At 42.6% G+C, this 19,526-nt stretch overlaps 1 protein-coding gene across 2 annotated transcripts in view; it reads right to left on the bottom strand.

Annotated features, from left to right (window-relative positions):
• Positions 1–19,526, bottom strand: part of B4GALNT1 (beta-1,4-N-acetyl-galactosaminyltransferase 1) — a 67,465-nt gene extending 47,939 nt beyond the window's left edge. For both annotated transcript variants that reach the window (XM_089482032.1, XM_089482050.1), the window contains exon 1: positions 19,326–19,526. The gene's annotated coding sequence lies outside the window, so the exon portion shown is untranslated. The remainder of the gene's footprint in view (positions 1–19,325) is intronic.

The raw sequence follows: 19,526 nt of genomic DNA, 5'->3' as shown, positions 1-19,526 counted from the left end.
ACTCCCAAAGTAGTTACCTATCATTATAGTTTGATCCCCAAAAAAAAGAATGATTTAATTTTTTATTATCCAAAATAAGCTATAATAGTTACACAATGATATTATTTTGGCACTCGAGGAAGAAAACCCAAACCATTCCCTCTTCCCACACTTCTGGTGGTGAAAACACTGTAACAAACCAATAATGAACAAGGCGCTGCTTTTTCCTTGTGCTATAAATTTGCGCTTCAATTTGCTATCCACTGGGGTTTGGTTCCAGGACACCCCAGCCTCTGTGGAGACCAGAATCCATGGATGTTCAAGTCCCATTGATTAACTGCAACAGCAAAGTAAAATGGTGTTCCTTATATCAAATGGCAAAATCATTGTTTGCTTTTGAAAATTCATATTATATATTATATTATAATACATATATTGATTTTCAAGCTGTGGATAATTGAACCAATGGATAAACAAATCTGTGTATATTGAGGGCTGACTGTATATTCAAGATCTGCATTATGCCCCTCTTGAGTAAAACTAAGTTTTAAAATCCAAACCATTTCTTTCCTGAGAAGTTTTACATCCAACTTTTGGTAGTTTTGATCCCACCACAACCACCCCCAAGAAGGAGAATTCTGAAATTGCATGGAAGCATGTGATCCTCCAGCTATTGTTGGACTCCAGACCTAGACTTAAGCTGAATCTCCATAAGGGTTGTATCCCAGCTCCACTATGTCGCATCCTGCCTCAGTTTGACCCTTTTACTGTCACATGTACCCATTTTAACCCAAATTGAAATCAGCCACATTGAGGAAAGCCACACAGGACACCACCATCATGTAGTCAATACAACAGAGGTGTTTCTACTGTTGCATGTATTCCTTGTATTGGTTTATGTCCAGTCACACAACTGCAGGGGTATTGTTGCTGTTGTTCCTGATATGCATGTCCAGACTTGCACAATCAAACAGCCTTTCTCTGTTTTCCATCATTCTGATCACTCACTGGATTGGACGTATGCCTGGGCAGTTAAATCAGCCCTTACATGTGTTGCCTCCACCGCATCAAATTTGCTGCCTGGTTTAATAAATTTCATTCCAGGAAAATGGGTGTCAGATTGACAGCATAGGTGGAAACCTATACAGGTCTACTCAGATGTAGGCCCTATTGAATTCAATAGTGCTTAATCCCAGGAGAGATTTTTACAAATGCCTACAGAAGTATTTTCTCTAGGAATCTCTAGGTCCTCCAGTGTGGTCAACTTCTGGCAGAGTCACGATCGAGGCCCTAGCGATTTTTTAGAGTGAACCTATTAATCAAATCCATGAATAATCAAATTTGCAAAAGTGAAAGTTGTGGAGGTCGACCTTATAGTGCTTGCCTTATGAGACCCTCCCAGCCCCGTCAACGTACTCAAAAGGACATCTAAAAGCAAGCAACAATTCAACGGTTCATACATGTCTGGAGAGCAAAGAGGATAAAAAATGTTATGGTGCTGAAATTCCCAGCTCTTCATAGGTGAACAAAAGTCCAGGTGACTCCATGACACTCATCCACCAACCTCAAACCCCCCTCCCTCTCAGTTCCACCTGATCCCAATTCAAGGCTCAAACCACATGTTTTTTTTTTAAAAAATGGCTCTTCCCCCGCCCCAGAACCACCATATACTTTCTCAGTTCACTTCCCCAAGGAGAGTAAACTGGATTTGTGTGTGTGTTTTTTTAACGGCCTTAAAGCACTCGTGAATCAAAAGAAATCTTTTCACATTAGGAACAAGAGAGGAACGTCATGCACTCCAACAAAGCTGAGGCATATTATTAGGACATATTATTTTGCCTATGTAGATTCAGCCTTAGTTTCAGAGCTCTTTGGCCAGATACGCTCGCTCACTGTTTTGCAAAACCACACATGAGAAATTTTACAAATCTGACTCCAAGATTCAAGCCACTTAAGAGCATTACTCAAACTGAGAGGGGGAAAGATTATTTCCAGAAAAGCCCTCTCCCAGAAGTGGTGTTACAGAGAAAGTGGGGGAAGTGGTGTGACTTTGGTATTTCGGCTAAATAAACCACACACGGACACCAACTTCTCTCATTCTGTTTCATGAATCTTCAGCTTCAGCCCTACTGCATCAGAAAGAGCCATTTCAAAATAATTAGATGGAGCCAAGCTCCCCCCAAATCATGCTAGCTGGCTAAAATGTAGCCCAGAATGTAGGACATTTAAGAAAAATGAAGGACCTTAAATGTCCTACATTTTGGTCTAAATTTTATCCTACAATTGTCCTATATTTTGATCTAAATTTTGTCCTACATTTTGTGCTGGTTTTTAGTAGAGAATTATGGCAACCCTAGTCCTAGGGGTCAGCAACTGGTGATGGGAGAGGTTCAGTCTCATTTTTCAGTATGATTCTCATGTGTCTGCATACTGTACATCTGAGGAAGTAGACTCAAAACCATAAAAGCTCATGTTTTCATATCTATCTTTCATTTAGTCTCAAAGGTGCTACAAGATCCCTTTGCATACTGATTTTCCAGAGTAACATGGCTAGGTCTTTTTAATCTTGCTTTTGACGCTTTTCCAGCTAAGTTGCAATCCTGAAACCACCACCACCACCACATTTTTTATTCTTGCCATTGAATGTGTATATTTTAAATAATTTAAATTCCACAGATAATTTAATTGTACTACAATTATAATGTTTTGCTATTCTTACTTTTTATTAATACAGTGGGGCATTGGTATCCACTGGGGTGTGGTTCCAGAACCACCACCACCCCAGTGACTATCAAAATCCATGGATATTCAAATCAAGTCAATATACAACGGGTCAGTAAATGATGTCTCTTGCATAAAATGGTAAAATCAAGATTTGCCTTTTAGATTGTTTTTAAAAATATATTTTCAAGCTGTGGCTGGTCGAACACATGAGTGCAGGATCTGTGGAACCGAGGGCCGACTGTATTTGTTTTAATTGCTGTCAGCTTTTGTGGGGGCAGGACAAGGCAGAATACAAATAATATGAGAAGTACTGTAATATAATCCTTGGCTATTTTACAAGAGTCCTTTGCCTGGATAATGTACCAAAGCATCTGGAGCAGGTGAGGGATAAGCACAGATATTGGATGGGGGACACCTGGCTGAATGAAACTACGTGTGAAAGGGATCTAGGAGTCCAAGAAGACCACAAGTTGAACATGAGTCAACAGTGTGATGCGGCAGCTAGAAAGGTCAATGCAATTTTAGGTTGCATCAATAAAACTATAGTGTCTAGATCAGTGGTTCCCAACCTTCCTAATGCCGCAACCCTTTAATACAGTTCCTCATGTTGTGGTGACCCCCAACCATAAAATTATCTTTGTTGCTACTTCATAACTTTAATTTTGCTACTTTCTGTTCAGGTTTCTTCAGAGGGGGCTGGCCATTGCCATCCTCTGAGGCTGAGAGAGTGTGGCTCCCTGCCCAAGGTTCAAGGCAAACCTATCCTGGGGCTTTCTGGACAGGTTTCTTCAGAATAACTTGAAGGTGCACACATAGGAGTTTATCAAACGAGAAGAATTTCTCTTAAATTCGAATGAAAAGAAAGTGGGGCCAGAATGCATTCACTTAAAGTCGCTAGTTTAGCGCAATTACATGAATGCGCATTGCATTCGAACTGGCTTCCCATTTCCCAAAAATAGTACCCAAAAATAGTGTGCCATTGCCCGAATTTGCATGTGGCGGTCTATCATGCAATAACATGAAACCACATGACTTCCCACTGCCCGAATTTGTATATAGTGGGTTATCACGCAATAACATTAAACCCCATGATTGTGTTCAGATTGCCATTGGATTATACTTCCAATTTCCCTTGTCTGATAAACTCCACACACACACATTCAATCCTCATAAGACACACAAAGCAGCTTAGTTCTCACTACGGAAGGATTGGAAAACAAACACTGTGAAATACCATATGTCAGCAATGAAGGCACTCATCATCATCATCATCATCATCATCATCATCATCATCATCATCATCCCTCTCCACCAGAGGGGTATTTGCATGTTAGGTGCTCTCTAAATGTAATTAAGAAATAAAGCCTGTACTCCTAAAGGTAGTGTTAAAGGAGATTTGTAGAGCTCCCTTTGCCCATTGACTCCCACAATCAGAGCTCAGGAAGTTACTGTTAAAAAAAGCTAGTGGGCTTGTTACATCTTTGTCAGGATATGCAGGTCAGCATAGTAAATTGTGACTGGATGAAGGTGTAGCTAATGGCAGGATAAGGTAAGCCTGCAATTAGTAGTTAAGAGCAATTAACCAATTTGGCCAACTGGCTATGATAGCCAGTCTGCAGACTATAACTGCTTTGGAAGTCTGCTGGGAGTTCGGCAGCATATTGGTATTGTGTGCTCTCCATGCTGCTAAAGCATACAGGGATCTGTAGTGCTCTCCATGCTGGCTGACTTTGCTCTCCATGATGATACATGCTGCTGAGATTGGTAATGCTGTCCATACTGAGTTAGTATGCTAATATACTGGAAGCTATGCTATGTTTATGTTTGCTCTTTTGTCCTGAGCCATTCTACTATGTTTTTGCTTCAGGTATTTTATGATTCTGCTGAGTAAAGCTATTTTTGTTAATGTACCTCCAAGACTCTGGCAGTTATTTATTACCTCAACACACACCTCAACAATCTCAGGCATACACTGTCATTATAGTCTTAACTCCTTAATTTGCCTAACAGTAGAGCCAGCCTTGCTTCTCCTTCCCTTTTATGTGGACTGGTGCTTATATAAAAACAACCAATATATTGATTATATATCTGCTTGTAATGATCAGTCCCTCTCTGTCATTATTAGCCCCGCCACCATTTGAGTTCCAGTAGTTATACTTTTTATTGCTCAACCCTTTCAGTGGGATGAGAGAGTGTGGCTCCTTGCCCAAGGCTCAACGTTTTTGTGATTAATCTCTATGCTTTACTTATGTTCAATTTGCCCTTTGTAGAGCTGAAGAATATGCCTCCAGAAAATTGAAAAGCAACAGCTACTCTTTCTGTCCCACCAGAAGCACCATCTCTCTAGGCCAGTGATTCCCAAACTTTGGTCCTCCAGGTGTTTTGGATTTCACCTCCCAGAAGCGACAGCCAGCTTGGCCAACAGTCAGGAATTCTGAGATCTGGTGTCCAAAACAACTGGAGGACCAAAATTTGGGAAGCACTGCTCTAACCAGCTTATGTAGTTCATCTTCCTTGCAGGATGTGTCAAGGAAGTAGATATTGTGACCAGAGAAATCGCTGGAAAGGACCCCAGGAGCAAAGCCAGCCAAGAATTAAGGCTAATTCAACATGAACTGCTATTGTTTTGCAGAGTTGGCTGGTTTTCTGAAAGCCTTCACATGATGTTGTAATTTAATTATTCACAGGCGGAAAAATAAGTTGGTTTTGTCCCATAGTTTCCTTTAACAAAGAAAATCTGGTTTTTGTTTTTAAAGCTGGGATGAGAGAGAGAAATCAATGTTCCCCGGGGAAGCACTGTGGAAGCAGAGCTGCTGTGCAATTTATTATTTTTGAGCCATATTAGAAGGGTAAATAAGCACTGGTCACCTTGGGCAAGTCACACTCTCTCAGCCTCAGAGGAAGGCAATGACAAACCTCCTCTGAAGAAACCTGCCAAGAAAACCCTATGATAGGTTCACCTTAGGGTCACCTTAAGTCAAAAATGACTAGGAGGCACGTGGCAACAAAAGCGTGAGGTAGGAGCAGCAAGCCTCATGTATGTATTAAAAGAAGGGGAGGTAAAGTGGCTGTTACCATATCTGGGCAGCTGAGAGCACCAACCAAAGAAGAGAGAGACGCCAGTCCCCATCTTTGTTATAAGGTCAATATTTTATTTTATTTTATTTCAAAAGCCAGTAAAAGCCTTTCTTGGGAAACTGCAAAACACAGTGGTTCCCAAACTTTGGTCTTCCAGATGTTCTCGACTTCAGTTCCCAGAATTCCTGTATGTTGGCTAAAGTGGCTAGGGCTTCTAGGAATTGAAGTCCAAAACACCTGGAGAACCAAAGTTTCAGAACCATTGCATTAGAGGAAAAAAGAGGAGGACGGAAGAAAAATGGTCCACATTTCACACAGCAATATCCCACCCCACTGGTATGATCAGAACATAACAGAATACACATAAAAACAGGAGAAGCATGCAAAAAATCAATTACAATTAACCTTATCCCAGAAAATCAATGATTTGATGCAGCCAGGAGCACCACCTTTGAATAAATCCCCATGTCTTGAGAAAGCTGAACTGGTGGACCTCTCCAGAGATAGCAAAATGATTAGTAGAGACAGATATGAAGTGCAACAGAAAAAAATGTTGTACAGTTGTCCCCTTTCCAGACCCCTCCAGATGAAGGTCAGAATCCTGCAAGTGTCCTCTGCTAGCAGTTGCTGCACACTTCCCACAGTTCTGCAGACATGGTAAGAGAAGGCAGACAAAATCTGACAACTCTGTGCAAACTGTTTCTCCTGTGTTTTACTGCCTTCATGACTTGGCATCCGCAGCCTTTTTGAACCTGTTGCCATTGCCTATGGTAGGATTGTTGCACTGGACAGCCTTCATCCTAGTGTAGTGGACCATGATTCTGGCCCATATGTATTACAGTCAACCCTCCATATCCATTGATTCTTTATCCACAGATTCAACAATCCACAGTTTTAAAATGTTAAAAAAAAATACAAACCTTGACTTTGCCATTTTATATAAGGAACACCCTTTTACTATGCCACTGCATTTAATGAGATTTGAGCATCCATGGATTTTGGTATCCACGAGGTATTGGAACCAAACCCCAGCAGATACCAAGGGCTTGCTGTACCTATTTTTTGCTCTTTTGCTTTGCTCCAATGCTAGGCATTTAGAAATACAGTTTAGGCATCCAAAGGCATCCAAAGACAAGGAACTGGGGAAATGATCAAGGGAATGCAAAACACCGCAAGCAGAAGAGTTCTGGGTGTGAAAAAATTTCAATGTTTCTTTCTCTGCAACACAACAAATTTGGGACATGATGGAAAATTTAATTTGAGAGGCAGAATTCTTATATGGGAAAGCAATGTTTTCATCCTTCCCATCCCATCCCATCTATACCTCTGAGTAAGTATATTTAATTACGTTTGAGAAAAAGGAAGTAGAGGTGGATTTTTTAAAATAAAAATTCTACAACTACACCAGTAACTATTCCTGTATCTCTGTAACTAACCACAAATAATCACTTTTTGAGATACAATTCCAAAGCTCTGTCAAAGGCCAAAAATCAGCAAAAGCAGAAAAATTGTAATTTATGCTCGTGGACCTCTAATTTAAGTCCAAAATACACTGCAGAAATAACCCAGTTTGAGACTGCTTTAACTGCCCTGGCTCAGTACTAGGGAATCCTGGGAATTGTAGTTTGTTGTGGCACCAGAGCTATCTGACAAAGAAGGCTCAATGCTTCACAAAACTACAGTTCCAAGAATTTAATAGCATTGAGCCAGGATAGTTAAAGCGTTTAAATGAATTCTTTCTGCAGTGTGTTTTGGAGTTTACTCAAATCATTAGGGGAAACTTGGCTGGTAAACAAAGCAAGGGATTTTTAGAACCAGGATGACTCAGAGAGCAGATTCACTATTTTGGTCAAAAGACCAAATTAAGTGTGTTGGTAACAGCTGTAAAAAATAATCTAAAGCTGATGGCAAAAGAATACTTTGATTGCAAGTAAAAGATTTCACTCACACACCCCAAATGTGCATGCTCTCAGTCACCGCAGATCTCTTCATCAGTCAAGATGTTGCAAAAAGCCACATTGAGGCAAAGGAAGGATAAAAATCTGGCTTGCTGATGAAGTTGTGCCATCTACAAGACCATAATCTGACCTGGGATGAAGTGCGGGAAGAGAGAAAGGGTCTGCAGCCATGCAAATAAAGCTCTCACACAAGGATGGGGAATGGGTGACCCTCCAGACATTGTCAAATTACAACTCCCATCACCTTTCCCCATGAGCCATGCTGGTTAGGTCTAATGGAAGTTGCAGTCCAATACTATCAAGAAAAAGTCCAGATCCATTCCCCGGCTCTGCTCTAGCAGACAACAGGAACTACTGGGAGCAAGAAATGTGAGAGAGGAAGGGATGCTGATGTTTTGCTCTGCCCTCATCCACTGCAGTCAATAGGTCCCCACATAGTTAGCAACAAGGGAGTGCAGCCCCTAGCTGGCAATGGTTCTCAATCCCAGTGTAAGCTTTGGCGTATGTTCTGTAGTTACTACACATACACAGAGCCAAAGGGGAGTTAAGAGCCGGTGCAGCTCATCTGGACATCCAAGCAGGGCTATAATAACACACCCTCCAGCTTTTCTAATTTAGCAGAGACAGCCCTGGTTGATCCTATCATCCCACCTTTTCAGCAGCTTGTAAAAATGTCCCAGTTTCTCTCCTCCTCCCACTTCCCCCCTTTTATTCAGTTTACTGCAGTTGCTACAAACTAAGCTTAAAGTGCAAAAAGTTATTTGCACTCAATGAACCTGGCAGGGAAGGGAGGAGAAGAGAAGGGAGAGTCTTGCCCTTCCCAGGGGCTCAGGCAAAAGCAAACTTCTACACCCCCTCTTAGATCTTGTGTGGGTTTCTCATTACTATACTACCTTTTGCCATCTTGGCCACACGCTGAAGGGTATGGAATAAGGGAAAGTGGTGAAAATGGATGGAACCTAATCCCGTGGCTGAAGATAATCAAGAATTCACTCTCTCTAATTGAATACAAAATAGTGCTGGCATAGTGGTTTGTTGGACTATGCCTCTGGAGGCCAGGGTTCAATTCCCAGCTCAGCCATGCAACCCACTGGGTGACCTCCGGCACATGCTCTCAGCCTCAGAGGATGGCAATGACAAACCTCCTCTGAAGAAACCTGCCAAGAAAACCCCATGATAGGTTTGCCTTAGGGTTGCCATAAGTTAAACATGACTTGGAGGCACACAACAAGAAAGCTCTGCTTTGCTGCTAAAAGGGTGGGGAAGAAAGAATGATAATGAGCAGAAAACAGCCATTTAAAAAACCCTTTGCCCTCGTAGGATCAAAACTGTTATAGAGCCAGTTTAGAAAGTATGGTTCGGAAGGTCAATTAATAGGTTTTTATGAGCCACATATTACTACGCCACTCCCAGCTAGGAGTATTAAGTCTGTAGATGTGGACCTGCAAACAGGAAGAAATGAAATGCCCAGGAAACCTTACCAGCCTGAATAGTATTATCCCTGTGCACACTGGTACAAGAAAAATGGTCATAACCAAAGTCTGAAAAAATATGGAAGATAGCACATAAAACACTTAGCTAACAAGCATATCTTTTTTTAAGAGAGTGAGAGAGAAAATGAATTCAGTCTGAAGGATTTTCTAAGAAAAGGGCTAGTTTGCAAGTGACCTCTGTTTACAGCAATGCCTCTTTTCCATCTCATGACACTGATGCTGCATTCCAGCAGATGTTTCAGCTTCATGCCATTTTGACACAGGCACTTTGTCTCCATATACTGGTGGTAGCTTTTTTAAAAATAAATAATCCAAAGCTTGTATTTGAAAAACAGTGGCAAAGTGCACTAGTGTTATCCTCCAGTTGCTTTCTAGAATTAAGGAGTTTCAACTGGCAGTGCCTATGGCTACATCTGCACTGCAGAAATAATTCAGCTTGACACCATTTTAATGGCTCTATGCTATGGAATTCTGTGAATTGTAGTTCTGTGAGACATTTAGCCTTCTCTGTCAGAGAGCTTTGGTTCCACAGTTAACTACAATTTCCAGCATTGAGTCATGGCAGTTAAAGCGGTATCAGACTGGATTATTTATGCAGTGTGGATGCAGCCTATTTGTGGATCTCTTAGGCTGCATGTACACTACATAATTAATGCAGTTTGACACTGCCTTAACTGTCATGGCTCCATGCTAGGAAATTCTGCGGTTTGTAGTTTTGTGATTTAACCTTCTCTGTCAGAGAGCTCTGGTATCACAAACTACAAATCCTAGGATACCATAGCATGGATCCCTGGCAGTTAAAACAGTGTCGAACTGCATTAATTTTGCATTGTGGCAGCAGCCTCAGTAACAATGCTCCAAAAATATCCAGCTGATGTTTCATTCACCTTACTTCTATCAACAAGAAAGAGAAAATTAAAGTGAGTCCCCCTCCCCCAGGCATATCTTAAAATGCCAATCCTAGAAATTTCTGCCCCTCCTTTATTCATCATTACCTGTGACATGCTGATGGTAAAATCAATAGCATTGTGCACAGGTGTTTGAATAACTCTCAATGCACTTTGCTCACATTTCATCCTTGTTAATTCCTCAAATTCCTTTGGCCCAAGTGCTGGGTTTATTTTGGGACAGTGCTGTTGCCACTCTGGAAGTCTGATATATATTGACTGTGCTATATAAATTATAATTTCACTTCACTCCTAAATTTATATTCACCCCTCCCCATCCTCCATGGACAGATTTTTATATCGGCGTGTAAACACAAGGATGAAAAGTGGATTTAAAAAAGGATTGGTTATTAATTGTTCTTTGGCTATATTTGTAACTGCTGCTCTTAGTAACTCTTGCATCTGTATTACTGGAAAGTTGAAGCTGACATGTTCATTTTGACAGATGATGAATCAGCCCTCCCAGAAGGAATCTGAGAGCTTACCTAGCAAGCATCTCAGCTCCTGCACTCAGCTGCCAGCATTTCCAGATGGGAATAGAAAAGATTCTCGTCCAGAAACCTGGGAAGTGCTCCCTGTTAATGTAGGCTGAGATGGGCAAAGTACAGTCCTGAGGCTATTTGGCAGCCATCAGCCCTTTTCCAGACTGTGGTTCTCAGCCTTTGGTATGGGACTTTCTAGGCTGCTGCCACACTGCAGAATTAATGCAGTTTGACACTGCTTTAACTGCCATGGCTCCACGGCATGGAATTTTGGGATTTGTAGTTTGTTGTGACACCAGAGCTCTCTGGCAGAGAAGAATAAACTTCTAACAAAATTAAAAATCTCAGATTTCTATAACATTGAGCCATGGCAGTTAAAAGCAGTATCAAACTGCATTAATTCTGCAGTCTAGACGCAGCCTTAGAATCCCCCAGCCTACACAGCCAATGGTCAGGGATTCAGTCCTAAACCTCTGAAATCCTAAACCTCTGGAGGACCAAAGGTTGAGGATCACTGGTTCAAAGGGCACTATGGTTCATCTAGGAATCCTCAGAGGTGGTTTTGCTAGTTCCTTACTTTGAAATATAGCCTACAGCACCTGATATTTATTGGCAGCCTCCCATCCAAATACTCACCAAGTCTGGCCCTGCTTTGTTTCCAAGATCAGATGGGATCTGGTATCTTTAAGATATTTAGGCCAAGCAGTACAGAATCAAAAGTGGGAACTGTGTGGTCTCTTCCAGATATTGTTGACCTTAGAACTTCCACCACTGTCTGTGCTGGCTTAAGCTAGTGGGAGTTGCATCCATCAACATCTGGAGAGCTGCACAACCCCTAACTCTGGTCAATTTCCACTTTTTAGTTCAGAGTAGATCTAATGAAGCAACAGGATGTACATAAATGTTGATGTACCATTCAGCAATGGATTCATTGAGTCTGCTCTGGCTGGGACTTATAATTAGATTTAGGTGCATGTCCGTGATCCCTTGACCATCCATCACTGGACTATGAGCACTGGATATGAGCTATCCAGCATCTGACTTTATGCTCTGCTCCAAAGTCTTGACAAAACAAAACTGGGTGCATTATTAGATATTGTGATCATTTGCATGGATTCGCTTGGTAGGAACATGAAACATCTGGCTCAGATTTTTCTGGCTATTAGGCATGGGAATTAAAAGTGAAGTAGTCTCAAAATTTAAAGTGGGATTTTAAAAAAGCAAGAACCACCCAAACTTAGAAAGTTTATCTTTTTGACGGCTCACATAAAATTTCACCTGCATGGAGAGGCATGTTTACCTGAATGTAAGTATAAAGAAAAGACCTAAAATATTCCTGATGGGAAAACATGGAGACTTCTTGAGAAATCCACTGCAAAGAGGCCTGTGGCCTTGCAAGGATGGAGACACATTGGATTTCAAAGGAAGAGTCTTTGTTGAGATGCAAATGAGTGTTAAATTTCCTGGACTTTGAAAATCTGGCCAGTACCAGCCTTCAAGAGATCCCCCCCCCATACCATCTGAACTAAGAACAGAAACAGCAGAATGCAGGCCTATGACTAACATCTTCAATTTTTTCCTCCTGTATGTTTTTTAACACTTTGATGAAGAAGCCATTGGAGCTTCGAAAGCTTGCAACATGTATATTGTGCATTTTGGTGGGCCCCATAAAGGTATCACTGCTTGGTGGATTTTTGTTTGAATTTGCTAAATGGCCAACACAGCTCCCCCTGGATGTTTAAGTATATAGAGTACTGCAACTTAGGAGTAAATTGCATTGGACCCAATGACACTTATTTCTGAGTAAACATGCAAGATACTGCATTGTATTGATCTCTTAAAACTGATTAATTTTAATGAAACATTGATTTTTTAATCTAGATTAAAAGTCATGGGTTGGAAATCACATCTTGCAATTAAACGTTATACGTTTAGCACAATGAGCCATATACATCATTGTTATACTGGCTTGGTAGTGGGAACAACCTGTCGTACATACTTAGATTAGGTTAGGAATTTTAACTACATCAGGCGCAAGTGCTGCAACTGGCTCCAGTTTTCACTATGGAATACGAATAGTGAATAGCTATATTTTGTTGTTATATTACAAATGTTTCTAAATAACTTTTCGTTTGCACAGTTCCCAAAACGACTTACAGTACACAACAATGTTCCAGACACACTGCTCACACTGCTTGACCAACAACTACCACTGTGTATTCTCAAGATGTGTAATGAGCAAAGTTAAATATTTGCAAATATGCAGTGTGCCTTTTTCTAAAATTAGTAAAAAAAAACCCACCATAAAGCTGCTTTTATTATATCAGTCGTACACTTCCTCTGTAGTTTTAAAGTTCTATTTAAGTGTAAATTGAATCAGCGTGGTTTAGCGATTAGAGTACTGGATTGGGATTTGGGTCGTAACGAGTTCAAGTCCTCCCTCAGCCACGAAAACCACTGGTTGATCTTAAGCCAGTCATTCACAATCTCACTGACTTGACAGGGATGCTGGGGAGGTAAAGTGTAGAGGAAAAGACCCATTTATGCCTCCTTGCTCTTGCTGATGGAAATGTGAGATTTAAATAGAACTAACAAATAAATTTGTAACATTTCAGAGGTTAAATTAACTAAATGAATATACACCTCAATAGCAATAGCAAGTACATTTCTATACCACTTATTAGTGAACTAATACTCCCTAAGCAGTTTACAATGTGTAAGTCAATTGCCCTCAACAAGCTGGGTACACATTTTACCCACCTACAAAAGGATGGAAGGCTAAGTGGACCTTGGTGCCCTGCCTGGGATTGAACTCACAACCCTGTGGCTGTGTACGGCTGCAGTATCGCCATTAACCACTGTGCCACCACCTCAGGATGGAGATACATTTGCTCCTAATAAAAGTTCAACTCTTTTAGCACCCCCCCTGCCCCCTCTATATATGAGAGAGCCAGCATAGTGTAGAGGCTTGAGCATTGGAATGTGACTCTGGAGACTAGGGTTCGAATCCCAGCTGGCCCACTGAAACCAACTGGGTGACCTTGAGCAAGTCATACTCTCTCAGCCGCAGAAGATGGCAATGGCAATCTGAATAAATATTGCCAAGTAAACTCTGTGATAGGGCTGCCTTTGGGTCGACATAAGTTGGAAATGACTTGAAGGCACACAACAAATATGTGTGTGTGAGAGAGAAAGAGAGCATGGCGTTGTGGTTTGAGTGTTGGACTACAACTCTGGAGACCAGGGTTTGATTCCCCGCTCACCCATAGAAACCCACTGGGTGACCTTGGCAAGTCACATCCTCTCAGCCTCAGGGGAAGGCAATGCAAACCTCCTCTGAACACAACTTGCGATGAAAACCCCCATGACAGGTTTGTCTTAGGGTCACCATAAACAGAAATGGCCTGAAGGCGCACAACAGCAATAACAACAAATGTGTGTGTGTGTATATATATATATACTGTATATAAAATCTCACACACAGTTCACGTATAGGCATAAAGTGCACACAAGCAAGCTCCCAAACAAGTATTCCCAGTGGCACAGAGACAGGCCTGTTCCTATAATTCAAAGCTGTGTGCCCAGCGTTGGTCCTTTTGCATTTTGCAGTCCAAGCAGACTGTGCCTACAGAGCCCTTTGTTAAGTAAATTACACTCTGAGGTACAGATTGTACTGATAGAGACACAATAATAATAATAATGCTTTCTTGCTTCTGTACTTTGCTTTGCAAAAGAATCAATAGTTACAGAAGGCCCATAGATTGAGCCTACAGAGTAAAGTGCAAATGGGCTGTGCTGGCCCCCACTCTTTCTTTCTGTGTGTGGCCGTAAAACACACTCACATAATCACCCCCTCCTTTCTCTGGAGGGCTCTGAATACAATGGCCTGTGTTTAGCAAGTGGCCTTGAGGAGTTTAGCTAGCTCGGCTAAGTATCTCTTTTGCAGTAGCTAGCTATATCTGTACATTCCAGGCTCTAAGCAGATGTAATGCCAAGAAGAAAATACAGGACCATTGAGTGAACAGTGAACGCAACCAATCGCTTGTTGTTTAGAAAACAGCCCTCTGCGAAGGGCATAAAAGGGGGGTGACAAGAAGCCATCGGTGCTGCAGCCTTGGTGACACCTACTTTGGTGTGCTGCTGCCCTGCGCAGAGAATAAAGCGTTTTTATTCTAGCCAGTTCGGTCTCCTTGACTCTGCTTGTCCTCTGGCAGGCCACGGGCCTTCGGGTTCGTGGGTTTGGGGTCACCCGCTACAGTACTTTAACCATCCAAGCATTGATTAAACGTTTTGGCTAAAAAACTGAGGACTCATTGCATGAAGAAGCCAAAGGTTGCAATAATGTGAGTGGGTGGATAGGCAGAGGAACATCAGTGGGAACATCTGGCTCTCCCGCTGACGTCTGCAGAGATGGCAGCTGCATGGTATGCCCTGTCTCCCAGGGAACAGTACATGTTTGAAGCAACTGCACACACACAGCACACATTTTTGAGGACTCATAGGCAACATAAGCTTTGTGTTTTCCAAAATACTACACACCTGACAATACAAACACATGCACTTTGTGGCCCTGAACACCCAGCTTCTAAGGAAACAGGAAGGGAAACAGGGCAATAGATACAGTATAATCAGTAAAATAGATTATCAGAGTATAAAGTGGGGCAATAAATCCACCCACCCCTTACACACACTTTGTTATCCTGCCAACATAAAAACCTCTTCTGTTGAAAGGACTGTGACCTCTGTTCAGTTCAGGGACTGAAAACACATCCCTGCAGTAAGAGTTCTCTCATTCTGAGTGTGTATCTTTCATGCCAAGCTCTGGGTGGGTGAATGCCATCCGAGACCATTACCGCACTACACTCTTATAGTGCTGCTATTCCTCTTTGACTGCTCTGGCTGCCTCCTATTGCATTCTGGGATTTGTAGTTCAGTGAGGCATAAGAGCTCTCTGGCTGAGAATTCTAAATACCTTTCCCTAAACTGCAAATCCCAAAATGCAACAGGAGGCAACCAAAGCAGTCAAAGTGGCATAGCAGCACTACAAGAGTGTAGTGCGGTAATCTCCCTAGGTCTCTTTCTCTCTCTGTCTTTTTAAAGTTGCAAAGAAATACAGAAACAAAATAGACCTGGCAAGCCATGAAGCCTCTCCAAACGACAAAGACAAGGGATAATGTACCTGACACTGGAATTAAACCTGCTTCACCCATAAACAAGAACTGACAAGGTGGAAAAGATCCTTGCCATCAAATCCCGCCCTGTTCTCCTACGCTGACTGGGATAGAAAAATAGACTGAGGTCCAAAACACACTGCAGAAATAATCCAGTATGAGACCGCTTTAACTGCTCTAGCTCAATGCTAGGGAATTCTGGAAACTGCAGTTTTGTGAGGCATTCTCCTTCTCTGTCAGAAAGCTCTGGTGCCACAATAAATGCAGTTCTCACGATTCCCTAGCATTGAGCCAGTGCAGTTAAAGCAGTCTCAAACTAGATAATTTCTGCAGTGTGTTTTGGACTTCAATAAATAAAATAGAATCCTTTCTATTTTGAAGGAAGGTTTATAGGACTCACCTCAATGGGACCTCCTTCTTATCAAGCATGCACTGAATCATGTTAGGCCAGACAGCGATTTCACACACATCAGGCCAAGACTAGAGGCTCTTTCACACTACACAGCTATAGCATTTTGATACCACTTTAACTGCCATCAGCGGCATCACTAGGGTTGGCATCACCTGGGGCAGTAACTCATGGTGCCATCCTCCCTTCTGACCTCCTCCCATATGACACTAAGGATCCTTAGTAAAGTTTTTTAGGCTAATATTACTCGTAAATCATGATTCTCATATATCACTGAATGTAACAGTAACAGTCATGACATAAACAACTAGCAATTTTAAAATGAAACCTTTAAATTACAATATAATGGGAGAAAAGTGGCATAAAAATGAAAGAAACAAATAGTTTCAGGCGGTTAAAGTGAAAATTGGGTAAGATGTGATGTTTATTGAGAAAAATTAAAAATATTTTTTTAAAAAAGTAAATTTAATTTTTTTTCATTGTTTTAAAATTTAAAATTTATTTTAAAAGCAAACCTGGAGTGTCTCCTTTCTCCTTCCACTGAGCCTTGCCCCACTTTCACCATCTCTTCAGACACCCCATTTTAAAGCAAGGTAGATGTTTGGGGAACAGTATTTTCATCCCCCCTTAAGGTGTCACCTGGTGCAGTCCCACCCCACAATGACACCCTTGCATGATTGTATCCAACATAATCCTGGAATTTATAGTTTCATGAAGCACTGGAGCTCTCTAATAGTAAATTCTCTCTAAACTACAAACACTAAGCTTCCATAGGATGGAACCAGGGCCATTAAAGTGGCATAGAACCAGGGGTCCAAACCACACTGCAGAAATGATCCAGTTTCAGACCCCTTTAACTGTCCTGGCTCAGTGCTAGGGAATTCTGGGAATTGTAACTTATTATGGTACCAGAGCTCTCTGAAAGAGAAGGCTAAATGGCTCACAAAACTACTGTTTCCAGGATTCCCTACTATTGAGCCAAGGCAGTTGAAGCGGTCTCAAACTGGATTATTTCTGCAGTGTATTCTGGACCATAGAATCACGTTTCCTGTACTTTGAATCCATTGCTCCGGATCCTATTCTCTGAACAATGGATTCATCAAAGGACTACCATTGTGTAGCATGAACCCACTGTGCAGTAGTTTCAAGTCAGACTCGCTTATCTCATGAGGAGGCATCAGATTTTTAAGAAAACAAAACACAAACCCCACAACCCCACATATACCCACAAGTACAATAAAATGCAACAGAAGCAAACCTAGCACTGAAATCTCAGCCATTTCTTATTTCAGGCAGTAATGTAATTTTATGTAAACCATCTTAAACATATATATAAGCAGCTGTAAAATCCTTCCAAAATGTCCTAGCGCTGATGGAACATCACTCGAGATTCCATCTCTGTACCATTCAGGCCAAGCCTTTACACACTCTCCATTTGTCATGCCCCTAAACTGAAAAGAGCATAATCCAGTTTGACACCACTTCAACTGCCATGGCTCCATCCTACAGAATCCTGGGATTTGTCAATTGTTGTGGTACCAGAGCTCTCTGAAAAGAGAAGTAAATTTTTCACAAAACCACAAATCCCAGAATACCATAGCATGGAGCCATGGCTGTTAAAGGAGTGTTAAAAGCAGCCTCCACTGCAGGGATGAACATGGAAGGCAATGGCTGCCCACATTTCCCGCAGCAGGTTTTCCACCTCCCACTGCTGTTATGTTCCTGATCTGGAAACTGACTCCAGACCAGGGTCTAAGCTGTACTACAGAAATCATGCAGTTTGACACTGCTTTGACTGCCATGGCTCCATCCAATGGAATGATGGGGCTGGCAAGTTTGTCAGACATTTAGCCTTTAGTGCCATGACAAGTGGCAAATCCCATAGGATGGAGACATGACAGTTAAAGTGGTGTCAAACTGCATTATTTATACAGAGGTGATTAGACTGAGGGCTGGCAGGAATGGTTTAGATGAGGACATGGCTGCTGCACCTTGGGCCCTCCAGCACCTACTGGTAACCCTGGGCTGCTGATTTCATTCACTTGGAAATCTGGGTTCAGTCTCAGACATGATGGAAAAATAACAATTACTGCTATTGTTGGGGGGGGGGGGTAGGAGGAGGAGGAGGAAGATGCAGCTATTTCTCTTAAAGAAAAGCTTGGCTCCTGGGAGAGCCCCTTGAACCACTGAGCCCTGACAAGGGATGGGAAGGCAGGAAAAAGAGGAAGAGGAGGAGGAAGAGAAGGCATGAACCCTTTGCTCCCCTGTCAAGAAGGCCTCAGAGTAGAGAGGAGGCTAACTCATTTTTTTTATTCCTGGAAGTATTGAACCCCACTGAGTGACCTTGAGCAAGTCACACTCTCTCAGCCTCAGAGGAGGGCCAAGGCAACCCCCTCTGAACAAATCTTGCCAAGGAAACCCTGTCATAGAGTTGAGGAGGAGGAGGCATTACTCTTTGCTCTCCTGTGAAGGCTGGGAAAAGGAGAGGAGGAGGGGAGCTCTTTTGAACCCCACTGGCTGACCTTGGACAAGTCGCACTCTCTCAGCCTCAGAAGAGGCCAAGGCACCCCCTTCCTTCCCCCACCCTTCTAAACAAATCTTGCCAAGTAAACCTTATCATAGGGTTGCCCCAAGTGAGAAACGACTTGAAGGCACACAAGGCCAATTGCTAGAAAAAAACAGCATGGGGGGGGGGGGAGGATGCTTCCATTTGGAAAGGCTGGGTTTGGACCAAGGCCTTTCTCCTCCTCCATCTTAGTCCAAATTCTAACAGAGCCCCCCCGCTTCCTCCGTGCCTCCCCCAATCCTCCTCCTTCCCTCTCCGCATTTGCAAAAAGAGGGACTGCACTGGTCCCCATCTTTCCCCCTCTGGGTTTCCCTCCCCCCTTTCTTTTCAACCTGTCATTTTTGCATCATCAGCTGCAGCAGCTCCATCTCCCTTCCCCCTCCTCAAAGGGCCCTATAGACAAAAGGAAAACCCCTTCCTTCCTTCCCCACCCACACAGCCATTGCCTGGCCTTGCAGGGGAAGAAAGGTTGGAGGTGGGCAATGGAGGGGATGGGGGGAGCTTTCAGCCTGGCATACCTTGCTGGGGCTGGGGAGGAGGAGAGAGGCTCCCCATTCAAGGCTGCAGCATCTCCCCACACCAGGGGCTCCTCTGGGTCACATCTTGAGGTGGGGGGGGGGACCCTCCGATCTCTCTTCAGGGGGGCTTCTTCCCCCTCCTTGCTTCCCCTTCTTGGATAGAGCCAAGGATGCTCCTGCAGCCACCAGCTCAAGGCATCC

Source organism: Sceloporus occidentalis, unplaced genomic scaffold (genome assembly GCF_023333645.1).
Source record: "Sceloporus occidentalis isolate IW3139 unplaced genomic scaffold, rSceOcc1.0.p SCAF_1, whole genome shotgun sequence".
Lineage (NCBI taxonomy): Eukaryota > Metazoa > Chordata > Lepidosauria > Squamata > Phrynosomatidae > Sceloporus > Sceloporus occidentalis.
Note: the sequence above shows the minus strand (reverse complement) of the source record. Positions and strands in the feature narration are given on the sequence as shown.